The sequence below is a fragment of the Trachemys scripta genome, chromosome 2, assembly GCF_013100865.1.
Source record: "Trachemys scripta elegans isolate TJP31775 chromosome 2, CAS_Tse_1.0, whole genome shotgun sequence".
NCBI classification, from domain to species: domain Eukaryota; kingdom Metazoa; phylum Chordata; order Testudines; family Emydidae; genus Trachemys; species Trachemys scripta.
This window is the reverse complement of record NC_048299.1, coordinates 209,419,704-209,434,978: the sequence shown is the minus strand read 5'-3', so window position 1 is coordinate 209,434,978 and position 15,275 is coordinate 209,419,704. Positions and strand designations below refer to the sequence as shown.

The window sequence follows — 15,275 nt, the reverse complement described above, 5'->3', positions numbered from 1 at the left end:
TATTATGCATGCAAATCGTGCATCAAAGTCATAAAATGGGCTACAAATGCAATAAAAATAAGGTATTCAAAAGTTTAACAAATGGAGGGGGGGACGAAGATGCTCTTCGCCTGGGGTGCCATTTGATCTAGAGCTGGCCCTGGGTTGGGTACTTTTCCAATTTAACGGCAAACTGCTCTCTTTTGCTGTGTTGCTAGGGTGTGTCTGGATTTCTCTATGCTTATATCTTGGCTCACCAATCCCCAGTCTGCAGTATATTCTTCCAGTGTTGTTACTGTGGAAAGACTTTTGCAAAAATATATCCTATATTTACAGTAAAGGTGGAAGATCATTTGGAATTGAAGACCCTAAGATTCTATACTCAGTGGCTGCTCACCTGACTGATCACAATCATGTTTGTCCCTAATCATTGCAGTATATAAGATTTAGGCATATTGTGCATTGAATACCTATTTTCTGTAAAATACTAAGGTACAACAAGGTGAGTAAACTATGAATTCTGACACCCAGAAAGAAGCCTCTAGTCTTGAGGATGACTGACTTAAATATACCCACAAACAGAGGTGAAAGTAAGCTGGTACAGCCCGGTATGGTGTACCGGTAAGAAAGTGCCAACTGTACCAGCAGGGCCGCTGAAGGGGGGGGGCACAAAAGGGGCAGCTGCCCTAAGGCCTGGCAATTTAAAAGAGCCCTGGGTTCCCAGCAGCAGCTGAAGCCCCGGGGCTCCTTGGCCTCGCCGCTGCTACCCTGAGGCTCTGGTGGCGATTTAAAAGGGCCCCAGGCTCCCAGCAGCGGTCGCAGCCCCAGGGCTCCCGGTCCCTGCCACTGCTACCGCGCCAACAGCCGGGAGCCCCGGTCCCTTTAAATCACCACCGGAGCCCCAGGGCTCCCAGCCACCACCGCGGGCGGCGCGGGCTGCGCAGTGCTGACGGGTTGGTTGGGGGATTTTGGCTCTGCCCCCACCCCTTCTGCCTGAGGCCCTGCCCCTTCTGAGGGCCCAGAGCCCTTGTCAGCTAAAGCTTTGGGATCCAATAACTCTAAGAGATCTGATAATACAAGTAGGGGACTGGAGTTGGCTCCAACTATCTCCAGATCCAAGAAACCATCCGGAGACGAGGTCAGAGTTTCAGCTTTGGTGCCAGGCTCTAGTTCCAGATTGACTCAAATCTGGATGATCTTCAGATTCCGCTCTAACTATGATGCAGTCAGCATTAGCTCTAGTGCCAGACAAGCATTCTAAGGATCTGCAGGATGTGCCAGGAATATCTGCCTCAGTTCCAAGGAAGGGAAAAGCTAAATCAAAATACATCTCCAGCATCTCCTCAGATCACTCACAGTTGTCAGATCTGAAGTCAAAAGACTTAAACCTCAAGACAACTCAAGGAGTATGGACCTGAAGTTGAGACATTTGGACCCATTTGGGGTAAGTCAGCAATTAACAGTAGCAGTTATAGCTCAAGTTCATTTGGGGGAGGGATAGCTCAGTGGTTTGAGCATTGGCCTGCTAAACCCAGGGTTGTGAGTTCAATCCTTGAGGGAGCCACTTGGGGATCTGGGGCAAAATAAGTACTTGGTCCTGCTAGTGAAGGCAGGGGGCTGGACTCGATGACCTTTGAAGGTCCCTTCCAGTTCTAGGAGATGGGATATCTCCATTATTAAATTAAAAAAACCAGACAAAAGACAGAGAAAAGATGTTGAGAGAGATTGGTCTCCAAGGCCGTTACCTCCACTGCCTAAAACACCTACTTCGATCCCAAAGGAAGACGTTTACTCCACCTTCTGTTTTTAGGATCCCTACAGCAGCAGTCTCACCAGTTACTTCAATATCTGATCTGGGATTGGATCCCCAATTGGATGTTGAGCTGGATCCTGCATTTATGATTAAGAGAAAATATTTTCCCATGCAGTCTTCCTCCCTAAGGGTAATACTCGATATCCACTCTATCCTTTGGGGGATTGTGACATTCCCCAGGGTGCAATCTGAATTGTTGGACTGCTGTGTCCCTTGAGCTCTCCAGCCTGGGATGTTTTTTACACTACTTTGCTGGTGAATAGCAATCCCTCCAGGCTCTGCTCACTCACAGCCACCAGCATGTAAAGCCACTCACAGCTGAATACATGAATGCTATGCCCAGCCATCCATGAATTACATACAGGGCAACACCCGCATATCCCCAATCCCAGCCTTGCACCCCAGAAATGTGTGTCTTATACTGCTCAGTAGCCCTTGGACAGTATAAGCTCATAGATAGTCCAACATTACAACACTAGGTAATGTTTATGCACCAGGCTTGTTGACCAAAATAGAGATTTCCAAGCACTTCAGCCAAAACACACTGTTTTAGATAAAACAGTAAAACAAGTTTATTAACTAGAGAAAGATAGATGTTAAGTGATTACAAGTGATAAGACTTAAAAGTCAGAATCGGTTACAAAAGAAATAAAAGGATAAACATGCAAGCTAATTCCTAAACTTTAACAAAGCTAATAGATTTAAAAGCAAAAAAAGAGTTTTTTTTCTCACCAAAAGCTTATAGCAGTTTGTACTGGCTGGAAAACCTCCAGGCTAGGCCCACTCCCCCAGTTAAATGAAGTTTCTTTTGTGTGGAGGTCTCTATCTCCCATTCTTATATCCCATCTTTGAGAATTACGCCCCCACCAGGGTACAAATAGTCTCTCGTGTATGTGAGGTTTGAAGCTTTTCTGGGAGGAAATGTAGATTTCTTGTTTACACCTCACCGTTGGTGAAGAATGGCTGTTTAAGTAACTGGTAACCTACTTGACTCTGTTGATACCTGTCTGGGATTGCTAGTGTGTCTTTGTCTCTGAAAACTGGTTTGTGGGCGTTACTCAGACTTACAGCATATTTCAGTAACGATCATACAGTAGAAACTTTTTACTTTACATATAGTGTTGTGACACATATCTCAACAGGATAATGATGTTCAGCAGACTGAGTTTTTTCAAATGATACCACACAAGGAATATTTTGTAAAAAATACATTATAACATTATAAAAGTGGTGAACATGGGGTACAGGGTATCACAGGGATATGATGCCAGGTTGCGTCCCTGACCATCTTGACTAATTACCATTGATGGAACTATCCACCATGAACTCACCTAATTCTTTTTGAATCCAGTTATACTTTTGGTCTTCACAACATTCTCTGGCAACAAGTTCCTGAGGTTGACTATGCACATTGTGTGAAAAAGTGCTTCCTTCTGTTTGTTTTAAACATGATGCCTCTTAATTTAATCGGGTGATCCCTAGTTCTTGTATTATATGAAGGGATAAATAAATGCCAATGACATTGGGTGTCTCTAAACCTCCAACTGGACAACAGGGGATGGATCGCTCAAAATTACCCTGTTCTGTTCATTCCCACTGAAATATCTGGCATTGGCCACTGTCAGAGACTGGATACTGGGCTAGATGGATCATTGGTCTGACCAAATATGGCCATTCTTAATCCTTAAGTTATTGAGGGAAATGGCCTTTCTACTAGAGGAGAGGTTTTTGAAAATAATCACTTACCATAAATACACTGATTCTACAACCCTTTCAAAGGGCAATATACTTTCTACAATTATTAGGCCTCATGGCATCTACAACATATATGACTTCATAGAATCATAGACTATTAGGTTTTGAAGAGACCTCAGGAGGCATCTAGTTCAACCCCCTGCTCAAAGCAGGACCATCCCCAACTAAATCATCCCAGCCAGGGCTTTGTCAAGCCGGGCCTTAAAAACCTCTAAGGATGGAGATTCCACCACCTCCATAGACAACCCATTCCAGTACTTCACCACCCTCCTAGTGAAATAGTTTTTCCGAATATCCAACCGAGGCTTCCCCCACTGCAACTTGAGATCATTGCTCCTTGTTTTGACGTCTGCCACCACTGAGAACTGCCTAGCTCCAGCCTCTTTGGAACCCCCCTTCAGGTAGTTGAAGGCTGCTATCAAATCCCTCCTCACTCTTCTTTTCCGCAGACTAAATAAGCCCCGTTCCCTCAGCCTCTCCTCGTAAGTCATGTGCCTCAGCCCCCTAATCATTTTCATTGCTCTCCAGTGGACTCTCTCCAATTTGTCCACATCCTTTCGGTAGTGGGGGGCCCCAAACTGGACTCAGTAATCCAGATGTGGCCTCACCAGTGCTGAATAGAGGGGAATAATCACTTCCCTCGATCTGCTGGCAATGTTCCTACTAATGCAGCCCAATATGTCGTTAGCCTTCTTGGCAACAAGGGCACACTGTTGCCTCATATCAAGCTTCTCATCCACAGTAATCCTCAGGTCCTTTTCTGCAGAACTGGCTCAGGCTCAGGATGAAGCTTCTTCAACTCTGGCTTTTAAAGAATTTTCAGGCCCAGTATGGACGGTATGTTAAACATACCCTCACAACCAAAAGAAATTTGATATTCTCTAATGTGGTGGCATTAGCCGTGAAATGTCCTCAAAGGTGCATCATTCGATTCACCTCCTCTTATGTTAATGGTGACCATGGATGTATCCAAGATAGGCTGGAGAGCTCATCTCCACTACCACGTAGTTTGGGGCCTTTGAGGCTTCAGGGAATCTCGGTTACACATACAGGTCTGTCGCATCTTACGCACATTCAGCTTTGCGGTTGGCAAAAACAAACAAAAAAAAGAGAGAAAAACAATTTAAATACTGTACCTGCCTGTTTTTTGTTTGTTTGTTTCGCCAACGACTTTGTGCGCCACTGTAGGGGGCGGTGGCGCAGAGGAGGGGAGCGGCTGCGCCCTGCTGGGAGCAGGCTGCACGCTCCATCTGCCCCAGCTAGTGCCAGGTCTGCAGCAAGCCCGGCAGCCCGCGTCCTTCCTTCCCCGCCGACTGATGACTTTCAATTCACCTGCAGGCGGGAGTGGCGCAGAGGGGCCGAGTGGCGAGTGCTCCGGCTGAAGGAAGCCCTGGCCGTCCCCCTTCTCTCTCTCCCCCCCGCTAACTGGGGTGCACACTCCACTGCCCAGGGCATGTCTGCAGCGCAGGGAGTCCCGCTAGCCAGAGTGCAGCCGCCGCCCGCCCAGAGGCTCACCAGCACAGCCGGGGGAGGCAGCTGGGAGCTGCCAAGTAAGTGGCACCGAAAGTTTGCACCCTGTTTTTTTTTTTTTTTGTTTATTTGGTTTGCCGCTCCGCACCCTGGTTTGTTTGTTTTTTTGGGGGTTTTTTGTTGTTGCTGTTGCTTCAACGCTCCGGCTGCCCTTTTTTTTTTTTCTCACTTGGGGCAGCAAAAAAGCCAGAGCTGGCCCTGCCTGTAGTGCAGGCGATTCCGCCCGCCATTACACTCAATGTAATTTTGACTGTACGTGATTTTCGCTTTACGCGCTGACTGCGGAACGTAACCCCAGCGTACGATGAGAAAGACCTCTAAATGTGTTGGACCCACAAATGATCCATTTGGCTCTCAAAGTTTTTCTTCCACAGGTCCAGAATATGGTAATCCAGGTGACCACGGACAACATGTCTGCAGTATATTATATAGACAAAGGAGGAGGAGCTTGGTAATCCCAGCTATGGTTCAAGATACTAAAGCTTTGGGACTGGTGCATTCCATTCAACATTCATCCAGTTGCTTTACATATGGTGGGACAACACAATGACATTGTGGATCATTTCAGCAGAGATTCTTCACAGATACTCGAGTTTCTAAAGGATTCGGTAATTCAGAACATCATTAGGCATTGAAGGGTTTCTGGACGTATATCTGTTTTCCACCAGTCTCAATTTGCAATGTCCCCAATTTTCCTCAAGAGCAGGTTCAGACAGTCAGTTGTTGACATGCATTCTTCTTATACTGGGGAATGGATCTCAGGTATGCATTTTCCCCATTCCTACTAATCCCCAAAGTCCTAAGGGAAAAAAAACAAGATTTGGCCAGGGTGATTTTAATTGCTCCAGTGTGGTCAAGATAACAATAGTACAGTGAACTATTCCTTTTATCTAATGACAGGTACAACATGCTCCTGTTGTCAATGAACTTGCTATCTCATCAGGAGGGAAAGGTTCTCTGCTCAGGTCTCTAATAGTTACATCTAGCAGCCTAGCTGTTAGGACTTGGACAAATTTAGAAAGCCATGTTCCATGGCGGTGCAACAAATTCTTAATAATGCTCGAAAGCCATCTACCAGGAGAATTTATGATTATAAGTGGAAAAGATGTATTACATAGGTAGCTGATAAGAAAGCTGACCAGTTTCAGCCCCTATATAACTGGGTTTGAGAATATTTGTTATGCTTAAAGACAACGGGTTTATCTGTTTCCTCTGTTAAAGTTCACCTGGCAGCAATTCACCCTTAATTTTTTTGGCAGGCTTCCCTGTTCTACAGTCATTCTCCTTCTCTCTCCTCCTTTCCCCAACAGCAGTTCATATCCAGACTGGGGCCCATAGGGTTAACAGTGACTATTCAATGGGTCTGATGATCACACTTTCCCTTCCATGCCGTTCCTTGCCACTCACTAAGCAGATTAGTGAGAAGAGACCAGGGTTATTTTGTTTGCTCCCTTATAGGCATCACAGGCCCTGGTTCTCTCAGCAACATGTGATAGCTCTGTGCCTTACTTGGAAGCCACCCTACGCAGAAAATCTTTTGATGCAAAGTTCAGTGAAGTAACTAAATCCAGTCAAATTACAACAGACAGTTTGGAAATTAACAGAGAGTCCTGTGGCACCTTTAAGACTAACAGATGTATTGGAGCATAAGCTTTCATGGGTGAATGCCCCCTTCGTCGGATGCACGTAACGTCGTGCATCCGACGAAGTGGACATTCACCCACGAAAGCTTATGCTTCAATACATCTGTTAGTCTTAAAGGTGCCACAGGACTCTGTTGCTTTTTACAGATCCAGACTAACACGGCTACCCCTCTGATATTTGGAAATTAAGAGGATGAACATCCAGCAGTTTGGATACTCAGATCAATTTATGTATGTTCTTCATTCCAGCAAAGACTCCACTTCCAGAGTCTGCTACTGTATCTGGAAAACATTCTCTTTCTAGACAGTTCAGCACTATTTGTATCTATAGTCCGCTCTTCCCAAAACCTGTCCAAGTTTTTTGTTTTTTCCTTCAAACAAAGATTTTTACCTGAACATTTTTCAAATCCAAATAGCTGCTTGGGTGCTCAAAGGATATCTTTTGGTAAAAGTAGTGTGGCATCTGATCCTCTCAATTCCTGAAGGCTGTCGCTAACCTCTCTCCTTGTGTTGAAACTGTAGTTGCTATCTGGAAACAATCTGTGTCTGCAATATTTGATGAAACAGACTTTTGAATGACTGGTTACATCATTTCAATCTGGATTGTTTTTTTAATTGCATCACCTCTACCAGAATAGTCAGTAAGTTAATTTGATTGTGTATCAGAAAGCCTTTTCAACTTTTTTCCACACAGCGTGGTATATGTAACTATTTCAGAATTCATACCTAAAATAGTTTCTCCATACCATTTTAATCAATATATCATTTTCTTAAACATGCTTATCCTCAAATGTTCAGAAGGGTCTCTGTGTGTCCCCACATATCTATCAAAGTCTTCCTGGACTGGACTCTCTTACGCTGGCAAGAATGAAGATCTCAAGGCATCTAACACAACCAGTTCAGATCAGCTAATTTAGAAGTCTATATGAAGGCTGGAAAGGCACCACCTTCAAGTCTCAAAGCACTTCAACAAGTTATATCTGTATATCTTGGCAGAAAGAAGGAGATCACCTTTTGAAGAGAACTACAGATGCTGGCTGGCATCTTTTCATATTTTTACCAGCTGCTTGTTTTCCTTCTGCCATCACTCCTTGATTTTCTCCTCATTTCATTCTGCTTCCCCACACCTCTTCTTCTAGGTGGATTGCTTGCCACTTCCCACCTCTCAGTCTCCAGACTAGAGGAGACTTTTTCTGTGTCTGACAAAAGACAATTTGAATTTACCACAAATATGATGTCACAGCAGAGGAATCCTCTATAGTTTTTCTGGGGTTCATACATAGAAAAGTATAAACATATACAAACTAAGGTTTAAAGCATTGTAAGTATTTCAACTTGGGGTTTTGATATACTTCTAGGACTTATAAAGGCGGAGCAGTTTGACCACCAATATTCTGAGAATTTCAGTCTTCGTGGTCATGGTTAATCAATCACTTAGCTTCCAGAATAAAGGTTTACTTTCCTATGAGAAGATATATTTGTGGTAAATTCAAATAGTCTATTTCCTTGCTCTTCTGGACTCAGAGGAAATGTATAATATTTTAATATACTTTAGAGATTAAGATGGCCATTTGGGTCTCTAGAGTGCTCACATCACAGGTATGAACTTGGCCTGGACAGGTAAAGAGAATTTTTAGCAACTGTACTTGCAATACAAGTTCGTGCAGAATGGGCCTGTAACTATAATGTTAAAGGTCTCATTAGTAAGCATGCTTTCAGGTATCCCTTATGAAAATATAGTGTGTTAATTTATCTAATATATTTTAATTATAAGTATACTTTATTATTCAGGTACATTACAGATATACTATCTTTTCATAAGGAATATACAATAATTTAGAGGCTAAGATTTATTACAGATATAAAGCTAATTTCATCCTTAAATGTAACTCCTGTGATGTTAGTGAGCTTTACATCCTTGAACAATCATATATTAAAAATATATTGTAAGCATAGAACAGTTAGTGAAAGGTAGTACTAGAGACACACTACAGAAGTTACATTGTATTGTCTAGGAAGATGACTGCTTGGTGACAGAATGTTGCCCTCTTAATATCAGTGAAAGCCTCTAGAAATGAGCTGAAAAAAATTGAGGTTTCTGAAGAGTATTTTGGATAAAACAGTTTTCCTTTTCTTCGTGGGCATTTCCTCATCTGTTAGAGATGACTTTATTTTGTTGAAACTTACTCACCCTGCCTTTCGCCTCCTACTGCATTCCCCTTCAAATGAGTTGTCTCTGCTCAGCCAGGTAAATATATTTGACAACCTCCTCAATTTCTTTCCCATTTACAGTGATGATTCCTTCTGCACAATGCTCATTCCACATCCACTTCGTCTTCGACTTGTTCACTTTCAACCCAATATCATGCAAAAGTGTTTGCAGTTGCTGCAATTTGTTCTCCAGTTCTGCTGTGTTCTTTGCCAGTATTACACAGTCGTCAGCTAAGAGAAGATGTGTTAACTGTTCTCTGTCAATTCTGATTCCTTCTTCCCAGTTCAATGTCTTGAACAGCGACTCCAGTACTGCTGCAAACAGCTTTGCTGAGATTGTATTGCCTTCTCTGGCTCCTCTGCATATAGTAATAATGCAGGAGACATTGAATAATGTTATCTCTGTCGAGCAATTGCAGTTAATTTCTTCCAGCAGGTCAATGTACCTTGGGTCGATTCCGATTTCATTGAGCGCATTGAGTACAGGGTTAATCTCTACAGAGTCGAATGCCTTTTTGTAGTCAACAAATGCAATACACAATGGTACTTTTTTATTCCTTGCATTTTTGATGAGCTGCTGAGCTGAGTGGATGTGATCAATTGTCGAATACTGCTTTCGTGCATTTCAAGATCCTTCTTAATCCGATTGAGTATGATGTGGGTGAAGACTTTATACACTTGTGAGAGGTGTGTGATCGGATGGTAGTTGCTCAGTTTTTCTGGATCGCCTTTCTTCATCAATAGTTTTGGTTTTGATTCCTTCCATGCATCTGGAACATGCTTGCTATTGATGTAGATGGTGAATCATTGTGCCAACGCTTTGAAGAGAGTATCTTCCCCTGCTTTGAGATATTCTGGCCAAACCTAGTCCACTCCCGGACTCTTTCCTCTCTTTATGTTATAAACTGCATATTCATAACTGCCCATGAAGAAAAGGAAAGAACTGTTCTGCCAGCAATGATATACGGAGCAGAAAGCTGGTCAACGGTGAAAGCGGAGGAAGAACAATTCGCTGTCACCCGGAGAGCAATGGAAAAGCTAATGTGTAAGATATCGCTCTGTGATCCTATACTGAATGAGGAGATCAGAAGGCATACAGAGGTGACCGATGTAGTGCAGGCGATGTATGACGCAAAGAGAAGATGGACGGGTCATGTAGTCTGCAAGCAAGACAATAGGTGGACAACCCTCATCAGTGACTGGATCCCCAGAGACCACAAACGATCGCTGGGCAGACCGAAAATGTGCTGGGCAAATCCCATGACAAAACTCTTTGGCCAGAAATGGAAAGAAGGTGCTTGCAACAAAATAGAATGGTGTGGCGTTGACTTACATTCGTGGAGGGACAGACGAGGACAAGCCAGACAAAGGTGACAAAGGTATATTTTGGATAAAAAAAATATTAAGACATTCTAAATATGTATTTTCATCAAGCCCACTTTTATTTAAAATATAGTCATTTCTAATATCTACTTTCTGTTGTCCAGAAAGGTATAACTTTCTTGCAGTGATTATTTTAAAAAAGTAAACACTTTAAAAAAAGCTTCATACCAGCCCTTTAATCCTAACATATTAAAGTTTAAACACTGAACAAAATATAAAGAATTCAGCAGTGATACTAGTTTGCTAAAATAATAAATGTAATTTAAAAGAATGTATTTAAATTAAATATCTCTTAAAGTGCTGCTATCACTTTTGTGTAATGAAAAAGATTAAATGCATCTATGCTAATGTATTATTGGTATGTGAAGAACAAGAAGAAACAAATCACACACATTTTCCCATTTAATTATTGTGCTAGAAATTCATTGTCATATCATTGACCTATTTGGTCATGGCCAAGTTAATCATGTCTGAACCTTTCCCAGTGGGAAATAAACTTGTTCACTTCCTGTCTTGCAAGAGTATCAACTAAAACTCAGTCATATATGCCCATGCATTTCACTGCAGCCCACCGTAACCATCATCTCCAGCAGTGAAACTGCAGTTTGCAGGATGCCCGTGAGAATCTGTGTCAGAAACCCATCACTTCCTGTGTGCTTTCATTCAATTCCATTCAATCATTCACCGGATTAGATTATACCAAACTGTTTGCAAAAGCCCTCCCGACACTTTTTTTTTGTTTGCAAAGAACTGTTTTGTCATACTGAAATAGAGTTTATGTTCAGTAACAGCCTAATAAGCCAGCAACTTTAGTCGCTTATTAAAGTCAAGCATGTGTCTTTGTTTCATGTTGCTAATGATGTGGAACCATAGAGGCCCGAGTATATTTCGCCTGGACGGTGTGGGAGCGAATGCTGAGAGCTCATTACTTGGCTCCCCATTGGAATCCTGCAGGCTTCTGCTCATTGAGGAGACTGTGGGGGCTTTGACAGAATTATTATACTGAATATTTTTAGACTCATTAACTATATCACCAAAGCAAAACATCTCTTCCTTAGATGCAAATGGCTGCAGCTACTGTGGCTTTGCTTTAGTTATTGCAGAAAAAAGGATGAAGCTTGAAAACAACTTAAGGAAAAGACTTTCATGCCTGAATGTTTGAATTTGTAATTTATACTGAGAATGTGTAAGCCTTTTTTACCACATTTAAGCCACTCTTGTCTAAGTGCCATTTTCAAAAATGCATATATTCAGTTTCATGTAGTAAGCAGTGCTCAAAGTCTTTTAAATTTAGAATGCGCTGCTGAAATACACAGTAAAATATGAGGTTTCAGACTTCCATTTTCATATCCAAGAGTTAATACATTCAGAATTAAGAAGACAATGTTAAAGTAATCTGAGATGCCTGACTTAATCCTACAAAAGTAGAGAATTTCTGAACTAAGTCTAAAAATTTTGACTTTCCTTTAACCCAAGTATTGGAACATATGTACTGTGCAGTATGAAAGATCACACACTTCTCAGAGTCATACAATTCCTATGCACAACAGAGTGATTTAAAGATGAGGAATGAAACAAAATTTTTAGCCTAACTCTGAATTTCCTTGCTATTATGAGTTTAAGTTGCTCTTTAATGTTACTTTATTGTAGCTTCTTGTAGTTTAATTGAGACTTAAGGTGTACTTGAAGAAAAATATGAATATCTTAAAATTAATTCTTCAGAGCAAAGGACAGCAAATTGCATTTATGGCTCCATTTGTTGGAAAAGGTAAGTTGGTTGTGAACTGTACAGTATTTCATCTTTTATAAAACTATATTTTGATCCCTTGATGGAGACGTTTTCGGTATGTTGTTTATAGGCTTATTTTTTGTACATTATATGCTTGAGTAATTATAGGACAAGTGTGTGGACATTTAAGAAAACTACAGATTAGTATTTTTTCTATAATTATGTGCATGATTTTATTGGAGTTTTATTGTTCAAAATTATTATAGATACAAAATCAGATATTTGATGCTAAGGAAGAAACACATTGTTTTTATTTGTGGTTCATTTCCTGCACTAGCGTCGTTTGACAATGGTGACAGTGTCTTTATACATCAAGAAGTTCTATTTTCTATGACTGCCAGGGATTCTGGGGGGAATACTTCATATCTGAAACATGTTTCCCTTTGGGATTTCACCATTAGAAAAACAATTCTGATCAGTAGCCCATTATAAAATGGCTCTTCTAAAGATATGAAAAGGAGTAGTTAAAAACCTGACAGATAAACAAAGCTATATTGAACTGAAGTTTATTTTTGTGTACCTAGGAACTGTGTGTTCTACCTCAGTGAAGCAATAATATAATTCCTAACAAATGTATGAACTGTTAGCAGTTTGCAAGTTACGCATTTCAGGTATCAGAAGCATCAGCTTGGGTAGACTGTGTTGAGGCAATTCTGTTGCCCTTGAATCCAAGAAATTCCTATGCCTACCAGTTTGTGGCAGAATACTATTTAATAAGACATTGACCAGAGCTTTCAAACTTGAGTGCCTCATGTAAAGTACCTAAATCCTTATTTAGGCACCTAAATAAAAATGTATTGATTTTAGTTGCAGATGGCCAGCACCTGTGGAAATCAGACCACTTATTTAGAGTCTTAAATATGGATTCAAGGGGCCAAACTTTTGGCAGCTAAATCTGAAAGTCATGGACCTGTTACGCATTAAGTCGTGTATTCTTCCTTTAGTAGATGACCAAAACTGAATATAAACATTTCACCAGGCAAATCCTCACCTGCAGACCAGTGCTCAGTGTGGGTTTCAGATGTTTTGTGGTATAAATAGCCTGAAGCCAATCCACCTGTCTAGCTTCATAGATGATCCACAGAAATAAAACAGAGTAGAGCCTTAAGCATGGAAATATGACTGTTTACATACAATATCATAATCAGATAAGATGATCTAATACTTCTATAAACAGATGTTCTGTATCAGTTACCAATTTACAATCTTATGTTTTATCCGTATCTTAAAACCTAAGTAAAATTATACCATATTTTTCCCTAGGTTTTTAATACTCTTAAACTTGCACCTTTGTAGGCTCATTAAAATTTTATACTTGGAAAGATGGATGTGGCATCCATTCTATATAAAGAACTAGGTTGAGAATCTTAAAGATGCATGGTTAAGTACTCAAAAGTCATGGAAATGCCGCATGAGGGTGACCTGGTTGCACACCCAACTTTAACTCTTCCCCCTTTCTGTCAGACTGAGTGTTCTAGGTGGTCAGGCCTGGTGGTTGGAGCAGTGGTCAAGAACAGGTACCAAGGGTTGAAGCTGGACATAGAATCAGAACTGGGACGAGAGCAACATTGAGACTGGAGTCAGTGGACAGACCATGGGTCAGAACTGGGGTCAGAGTCCAGAGACAAGCCAAATTAGGATCAAAGTCAGAACTCAAATGCAGGCTGAAGGTAGGAGTCAAGTTGGAATCAGTCCAAGGCTTTGGAGGTCAAAAGGCAGATGGAGGGTTGGAATAGGTCAGGAACAGGACTGGAGCGAGGTCGGAACAGGACATGGACAAGGCTGAAGCTGGTTGGAACAAGGCTCAGTCAAGACTGGGCATGAACAGGATTGAGGGTAGGCTGGAAGCTTAGGGAGTCTGTAACACCACGAGGCAGCTAAATGATGCTGATGCACAGATTAACTTGTGGCTCTGGTGGTGAGAGTGAAATACCTGTGCCTGGCAGTCATCTGACCTGAGCCTTGGGTGGGGATAAGCTGCTGCAAGATGCTTGAGGGATGAGGCACTGCAGGCTCTTCTGGAGGGGGTGAGTCATTGTAGCTGAGTGAACTGCACTGATCCAGCTGTGAGTTTGCTTCACACCTGCTGCCTGTGCAATAAGATAAAGTCTTTAATTATACAATCACATACTATTTCTCAATTAATACAATATAATACCATTCTTTTGTTTCTATATCTGTAGGAAGTGTGCTGTAACAGAACTCCCTACTATAGACTTTTTAAGGTCTTCATTTGTCCCTCCTTTGGATATTGTGAGGAGGTATGCTGAAGGAGGAGCTTCATTACTGTACAGTTTACAAATTCAGAGCACTTTATTTATCCATGTGAATTTTCAGCATGCAGTGAAGATATCTGTGCTCCACAACTATGTGTAACTCACTGGCTAACTGTGTATTAATATGCCTCCCCCAATGACTGAACCATATATAGGCTAAGAGCTTGGTACTTGCAGAGACCTTATTCCCTCAACTCAGATGCTGTATTTTTGGTACTGAAGATCCATTTTTTAGTCACAGTGTTGATTTATGGAGGTTCCTTATAGGCATGCCTCCAAGGCAGTAGAAAATATTGAATTATATTATTTTGTATTATTTGAGAAATTGTATCTGATTATGTATGATAGTCACTGGGAGTTTTTTAAGAAAAGGAGAGCAAATAGAAATCTTTGATTTAGAATTATTTGATTCAGTACAACCAGGACACCTTTCCTCATGTATCTTTGTAGATCCTGTAAGATTAGCCTGGATTCTCTTTTTCACTCAGCAAGTATCAGATCCAGGAACTCAGGCTCTATAGGGCCACAAGACAAGGCATAGTCCACTACACAGTAATATCACACAGACAACCCATTCAACTTTTCTCTGTCACCATTTTCCTATCTGTAAAATGGGATTAATAGTTTGCATCTACGTAACAGTTTGTCACCTTAGAGAACTGGATGAAGTTGGATAAGCATGAGTACCTCCTTTATACGATTAGCAAAGCAAACATTGATCTGAACTGTTTGTTTTGAGAGGAAGTGAGCTAGTGGATGAGACAGACCTACCACCTTAGAGTGCTGAATTCTGTTCCTAGCTTTAAAGCTTTCTATAGGATCTTGTACATGAAACCTCTGATTAGAGCTGCCAGAGGAAGCCATTTGCAATGCACAACAAGTTTTATCCTACAACA

The 15,275-nt window shown here is 41.4% G+C and overlaps 1 protein-coding gene across 1 annotated transcript in view; it reads left to right on the top strand.

The window, feature by feature from the left end:
- CCDC178 (coiled-coil domain containing 178) overlaps positions 1 to 15,275 on the top strand; it is a 287,835-nt gene that overhangs the window by 214,553 nt on the left and 58,007 nt on the right. The window lies entirely within an intron of this gene.